A 7,964-nucleotide genomic window follows, 5' to 3' on the forward strand; every position below is an offset into this window, starting at 1 on the left:
GTCTTTTTTTAGTTTGGACTGGACCACTCATAAAAATCAACTGCCTTAATTTCTAATTTCTGTATTTTATGTCCTTAATTTTGATAAAAGCCACCAACTTCTCAAGGCTAAAATCAAATTTACATCTTTCTTTATCCATGATCAGGAGCTATTCAATGACAAGTGAGAGTCGTTGATGTTATGGCTGGTCTGTCTCCAGTAGCCTTCTGGTATAAATTCAGGCATGACAGGATGAGAGCTGTTCACTTAGAGTTAGTATTTAAATTAACCTCTGCAAAGGGAATATTTTTCTAATGTGTAATCTTACTTGATAAGACAAGCAATTGAGCTGTTTTTTTTGTGATGAGTCCTCTGGACTTGAAGCCTCCACCCGCTAGTTCGCTCATTTTCTCCCTGCAGACTGAGCGACCACCGCACCCCAGCGACATCAACAAAGAGTAAGTGTCATTTTTATTCTCTATAAGTCTGTTGTTGTTTTGTTTGGCTGTGGAACCATGGCTATCTCTTTATTTCTGTCTCTGCATCTCTATCAGTCCTTGATTTCTCTTTCTGTCTTTCATTTTTCATCCTATCACTCATCGATCACTAGATCTAGTCTTAGATCTAGATATTGTGGTTTTGATTGGCCGACATGCTTACATATTCTGATTATCGATCACGGCTGCCATGACATGGTGATCTGTTTCGTGCCTTCGCGGGTTTGATTAGCTCAGATGAGTGTTAGTGTAACAATATATATTTTCAATTCATTAGTTACTTGTTGGGGCAGTTAAGTCTTTACACACTATTATTAATGACTCAAAAGCACATAATCCTGAAATACACACAAGCACAAACCTATAGACAGATTTTTTCATACTTTTATTTTTAAAAACAGATTAATTAACACAAATGTTAATGCTAATGCTTCATTTTGGAGTGTAGGTCGAGGGTTAAAGAAAACCAGCCTCTACACCGGGCTTTAGTCTCGCTGCTCATCGATGTGAACTTACAGTAGAAAAAATCAATTATCCGTCATTGTCTTTTATTGTGTTCTCGAATAATTTAATCTGGTACATCACGGAAGTCGATGCGCCGTAACGCGGTTTGATTATTTCAGCACATCCCGCCCATCCGTACATCGCAACATAGTCCGTGCGTAATTTCATTTAATTAATTTTGATCTGGTATTTCATTTCCATCCGGCATTTCATTTTGATCCTGTATTTCACACGTCAACTTCCTGCAGACTGAGCAACTGCTACCCAGCTAGACTTCCAGAGAGTAAGTACAGTAAGTGCCATTTTTATTTAAGTCAAGATTTTTTTGCTTGGCCTTTGAGCCATGAATGTAAGTGTAATATTTGTTTTTTTGTTTTTTTACCCTGACCATGTAATCATGGCAATATAACAACTGTACGATTATGAATTTTGAACTAAAATTCATTCTTATGTGATATGAATTTTGATTTGAGCTTCCGACTACTTTTTTTAAACCGTTGATATTATGGCTGGTCCATCTCCAGTAGCCTACTGCTGAGTTCTAAGCAAAAATGCAGGCATAACAGGGCAAGAACTGATTGAAAAATCAAATTTTCAGTCAGTGATTTTAAAGATAAATGGTTTAGGATACGGCCATGAGTTTAGGAGTTACTTCTGTAGTTGGAGGATAGATTCAGAAAATGCTCCTTTAGGACAGGACAGGCAGGATGTTTTTTTGCAGTGAGTCCGGGTTTTGACGTCGCCACCCACTAGTCCCCAAACTGAGTCCCTGCAGACGGAGTGGCTGCCGCCCAGCTACAGCTACAGAGAGTGAGTGTCATTTTTTATTGTCTTTGAGTCTGTGTTTGAGTCTTTGGTTAGCTGCTGTCTGGACTGTCTGTCATCTACAACTTTGTCTATTCACCTTTCACTGTTTGTGCAAAAATTTGTTTTTGCATGATTGATCACTTTTTGGGGAAATTGTCATGTTGATGTTATTTACATACACACTGGCTCTACATACACACATGGTCTGCGGCTAGTATGATCGCAGATTTTCACTTCAGTTATGGTAACCAAAAGACTTCACTAAAACAATTTTATTCTAAAACTTATAGAGTATCTGAAAAATTAAAAATTAGGCAATCAATCAAGTTCCTTTTTGATTATTGGACATTTGTTTTTTTGACTTTTGTCCTCTGCAAATTTGTTGTATTCAGAACACAAATGTTGGAAGCTTGAGAGCATGTCGGCAACCATAGGCCAAAATGTTTAAAAGCATCCACAAAGAACACAGTGAAACAGTAACCAGATGGACTGATAAACACTCTGCAATGTGGAATCACATACACGTGTGTTAATTTCCTAAGGAGATGTATGTATATTGTGGGAGTGTGAATAGTGTCAATTGTGTGAGAGTTGGCCCTGTTAATTGGCCGATAGGCTGCAGATTATTTTGAGTTTATGTACTTATTATAGGGAATACAGTATATGGCTCCTTGTGAATGACATACAGTACATACATTTTCCCCTTAGTGCCTCAAGGCATTAGAACAAATAGTCCAGTATGTCATGTTTTTTTTTTCTTTTCTGTTTTTATTAAGATAAATTTATAAAGAGGTTAAAATTTTGTATCACTTATCTCTTGTACAGTGTGTTTCCTCGAGTCTAAGCCACCTCCGTCTGGTTTGCCGCTGCACAGCTACATCTACAAAAAGTAAGTGGAATTTTTTATTTTCTTTCTGTCTTTGTTGGGTCTTCGGTTGGCCACTGTCTGGGCTCTCTGTCATCTGTGACTGCCTGTCGAATTAACTTCTTTAAATATTGGTGCAACAGTTTGTTTCGACACTATCAAGCACTTTTGGAGCAACTGTAATTGTCACATTGACATGAGATACAATCACACTGGCTCAAAATGCACACATGCTCTCTGGGGCTAATACGATGACAAATTTTCACTTTACAATTGTTGTGACCAAAAAATTTTGTGAAAACAATTTCATTGTAAAATTTATTGAGAATCTAAAAATTAAAAAATTAAGTGATCAATCAAGTTCATGTTCATTTTTGACTACTGCTCATTTGGTATTTGTGGCAAATTTGTTGCAGTCTAATACAAGTGTAGCAAGGTTGAGAGTGCATCGGTAACAGTCTGCCTAAATGTACAAAAGCATCCACAAAGAGTACAGTGAAACAGCAACCAGATAAACAGATAAACAATCTGCAACGTGGAAATGCATACATTTCTGTTAATTTGATAAGACATTGTATTGTGGAATTGTGAATAGTGTCAATTGCGTGAGAGTTGGTCCTATTAATTGTCTTGTGGACTGCTGATTATTTTGACTCTGTATACTTATTATCGGGAATATATGTCTCCTAATGGATGACATACAGCTCCTACATGTTTCCTGTAATGCTCAAGGCATTAAAAAAAGTCTATGTCATGTTTGGGTTATTTTGCTGTTTTTTAGGTAGATCAATAAAGAGTGCCTCAGTTTTGTGACTGCTTTTTTCTTTTACAGCGCGTCCTGTGACTTGAAGCCACCTCCGTCTGGCTCCCGAACAGAGTCCCTGCAGGCTAGTATGTAGCTGTTTTTTTGTGGGGGTTTTTTTGTTTGTTTTTTTTTAAAGGTAGATCTGCAAGGAGTAACTTTCACTTTAATGAGTCCTATTTCTTTTACAGTGAGTCTTCTGGACATGAAGCAGCCACCTTCTGGTCCCCAGAGTCCCTGCAGACGGAGCAACGGCTTCCCCCAGCTACATCTGCAAAGAGTAAGTGTCATTTTTATTTTCTTAAAACAAAAACAGAAACATCTGATATGTTGTGTTTTTATTTAGTTTTTAGTTTTTCAAGTAGAATTACAAAGAATAAGTTTAATTTTAATGAAAGCTTTATTTCTTTCACAGTGAGTCTTTTGAACTTGAACTCACCACCATCCAGCAAGATCTACTAAAGATAAGTCGGTTTTATTCTCTGAAAATGGCCCCCATACCTGCCTATGTGTTTGATGGCTGCCATGCCATGACTATCTCCCTCTCTCTCTCTCTCTCTCTCTCTCTCTCTCTCCCTCCATCTCTAATCTCACTCTGTCCATATCTTTCTATCTCTGGTGATAGCTAAGCGTCTGTTTTGTTTCTTGAGGTCTGTGTTGTGTATTTGGTTGGCCGCCGTGCTGACCTTTCTGTCATGGCTGCCGTGATGCTCTGTTTTTGCGTTCCCGAGTAAAGTATTTGGGATCCGCTACATCCCGACATTCCACACCCGTAACGTGATCGGTTCTGAACTTGTGGAATTTGATTAACGGCGCCCGTTTCGCGTGACAACTTCTTGAGGACTGAGCAACCACCATCGCCAGGTCAATTTACAAAAAGTAAGTGTCATTTGTATTAAAGACTGTGTTGTGGTTTTGGTTGGCCGCCGTGCCTACCTGTTTCTCTATCTTAATCTTTATTTCTATTTTCTTCCTTCCCCCTCCTCCTCATATGTCTCTTATAAGAGATAGATGAGCCATTTTCATGGTCTTAATGTCTGTTGTGTTTTGGTTGGCTGCTGTGCCATCACTCTTAGTATCAGTGTGATAAGTGTTATTTTTAGTATGGACTGCACCATGTATTAATATCAAGTGTCCTAAATTTTTATCTTATTAACTTTATGCAATAGGAAGATTTTGTTCAATCTGTAATCTAATTTGAAAAGACAAGTTATTAGGATGTTTTTTTTTCTGTGACAAGTCCCCTGGACTTGAATCCGCCACCCTCGAGTTCGCTCGTTGTCCCTGCAGACTGAGCGGCCACCGCACCCCAGCTACATCAACAAAGAGTAAGTGCCTTTATTTCTCTATTCCTGCATCTCCATCTGCCCTTAATTACTCTTTGTCTTTCTTCCTATCCCTCATCTATCTCTAGATCTAGTCTTAGATATACATTTTGTGGTTTTGGTTGGCCACCGTGCCTACGTATTATGATGATCGATCACGGCCGCCATGACATGGTGATCTGTCCCGTACCTTCTCGGGTTTGATTAGCTCAGATGAGTGTTAGTGTAATATATATTTTCACTTCATTAGTTACTCATTTGGGAAGTTAAGTCTGAAATACACACAAGCACAAACCTATAGACATAGACTTTTTCATACATTTATTTTCAAATACAGATTAACTAACACAAATGCTAATGCTTCATTTTGGAGTTTAGGCCGAGGGTTTAAAGAAAACCAGCCGCCACACCGGGTTTTAATCTCGCTGCTCGTCGATGCGAACTTACAGTCGAAAAAATCAATTATCCGTCATTGTCTTTTATTGTGTTCTCGAATAATGTAATCTGGTACATCACGGAAGTTGATGCGCAGTAACGTGGTTCGTGCTAAACATCTGGAATTTTATTGCCATCCTGGATTTTCCACATCAACTTCCTGCAGACAGAGTGACCATCCCCCAGCAACATCTACAAATGAGTAAGTGTCATTTTTTATCTAAGTCTGTGCTGTGGTTTTGTTTGGCCGCCGTGCCATGATGGGTTTGGCCGCCGAGCCATGATGAGTTTGGCCGCCGTGCCATGAGGGTTTGGCCGCTGTGCCATGAAGGATTTAGGTCTATTTATATATTGACTGGGTTTTTCAATGGAGGGAAGTGACAAAAATTACAACTGTGAACTATAGGTTAGGAGCTATAGGTTGCAGGGTTTTTTAAAAAAAAATGCATCCACCACACCAGGCTTTCAAAATTATTTTTATTAATAATAACTTCATATAAAACCTTTCAAAACAGTTAGCAAAGCAAAAGCAGAAATGGGACACTCAAAAGGCAACAAAACAGGAAGCGAATCGTACAAAAACTGAGCGAGACAAAACTTAGGGTCGAGTTGAGATAAAATTAAAGAGGACAAAAAATGCAAAATTGCAGGCCATAAAATATCAACAAAAATTAACCATATTAAAAAACAAAAACAACCAAAATAGAAAAGCATTAAAACCACGGTAGGAAAGGCAATAAAATTAATAATACAAAATGAACTCCCTACTGCTGCACATGACGCCCCCTCCCCCTCGATACATACTTGCACTAAAATGTACATACTTTTTTATTGTAATTGTTCTGCGCTCCTGAGTAACATATTTGTTCAGTACATCCCGCCCATCCGTACATCGCAACATAGTCCGTGCGTAATTTCATTTAATTTATTTTGATCCTGCATTTCATTTTGATCCTGCATTTCATTTTGATCCTGCATTTCATTTCCATCCGGCATTTCATTTCCATCTGGCATTTCATTTCCATCCGGCATTTCATTTTGATCCTGTATTTCACACGCCGACTTCCTGCAGACTGAGCAACTGCTGTCCAGCTAGACCTCCAGAGAGTAAGTACCGTAAGTGCCATTTTTATTTGTCAGATTTTTTTGCTTGGCCTTTGAGCCATGAATGTAAGTGTAATATTTGTTTTGTTTTTTTACCCTGACCATGTAATCATGGCAATATAACAACTGTAAGATTATGAATTTTGAACTAAAATTCATTCTTATGTGATATGAATTTTGAATTGAGCTTCCGACTACTTGGAGCCGAAATTGAAAGGTTATCTTAACTATGTTGATGAAAAGTGACAACCGTTGATATTATGGCTGGTCCATCTCCAGTAGCCTACAGCTGAGTTCTAAGCAAAAATGCAGGCATAACAGGGCAAGAACTGATTGAAAAATCTAATTTTCAGTCAGTGATTTTAAAGACAAGATGGGTTAGGATACGGCCATGTGTTTAGGAGTTACTTCTGTAGTTGGAGGATAGATTCAGAAAATGCTCCTTTAGGACAGGACAGGCAGGATGTTTTTTGCAGTGAGTCCGAGTTTTGACGTCACCACCCACTAGTCCCCAAACTGAGTCCCTGCAGACGGAGTGGCTGCCGCCCAGCTACAGCTACAGAGAGTGAGTGTCATTTTTTATTGTCTTTGAGTCTGTGTTTGAGTCTTTGGTTAGCTGCTGTCTGGACTGTCTGTCATCTACAACTTTGTCTATTCACCTTTCACTGTTTGTGCAACAATTTGTTTTTGCATGATTGATCACTTTTTGGGGAAATTGTCATGTTGATGTTATTTATATACACACTGGCTCTACATACACACATGGTCTGCGGCTAGTATGATCGCAGATTTTCACTTCAGTTATGGTAACCAAAAGACTTCACTAAAACAATTTTATTCTAAAACTTAGAGTATCTAAAAAATTAAAAATTAGGCAATCAATCAAGTTCCTTTTTGATTATTGGACATTTGTTTTTTGACTTTTGTCCTCTGCAAATTTGTTGTATTCAGAACACAAATGTTGGAAGCTTGAGAGCATGTCGGCAATCATAGGCCAAAATGTTTAAAAGCATCCACAAAGAACACAGTGAAACAGTAACCAGATGGACTGATAAACACTCTGCAATGTGGAATCGCATACACGTGTTAATTTCCTAAGGAGATGTATGTATATTGTGGGAGTGTGAATAGTGTCAATTGTGTGAGAGTTGGCCCTGTTAATTGGCCGATAGGCTGCAGATTATTTTGAGTTTATGTACTTATTATAGGGAATACAGTATATGGCTCCTTGTGAATGACATACAGTACATACATTTTCCCCTTAGTGCCTCAAGGCATTAGAACAAATAGTCCAGTATGTCATGTTTTTTTTTTCTTTTCTGTTTTTATTAAGGTAAATTTATTCGAGAGATTAAAATTTTGTATCACTTATCTCTTGTACAGTGTGTTTCCTCGAGTCTAAGCCACCTCCGTCTGGTTTGCCGCTGCACAGCTACATCTACAAAAAGTAAGTGGAATTTTTTATTTTCTTTCTGTCTTTGTTGGGTCTTCGGTTGGCCACTGTCTGGGCTCTCTGTCATCTGTGACTGCCTGTCGAATTAACTTCTTTAAATATTGGTGCAACAGTTTGTTTCGACACTATCAAGCACTTTTGGAGCAACTGTAATTGTCATATTGACATGAGATACAATCACACTGGCTCAAAA

The sequence above is a fragment of the Plectropomus leopardus genome, chromosome 23 (genome assembly GCF_026936395.1).
Source record: "Plectropomus leopardus strain MGB_pleo_1.0 chromosome 23, ASM2693639v1, whole genome shotgun sequence".
In the NCBI taxonomy this organism is placed as follows: domain Eukaryota; kingdom Metazoa; phylum Chordata; class Actinopteri; order Perciformes; family Serranidae; genus Plectropomus; species Plectropomus leopardus.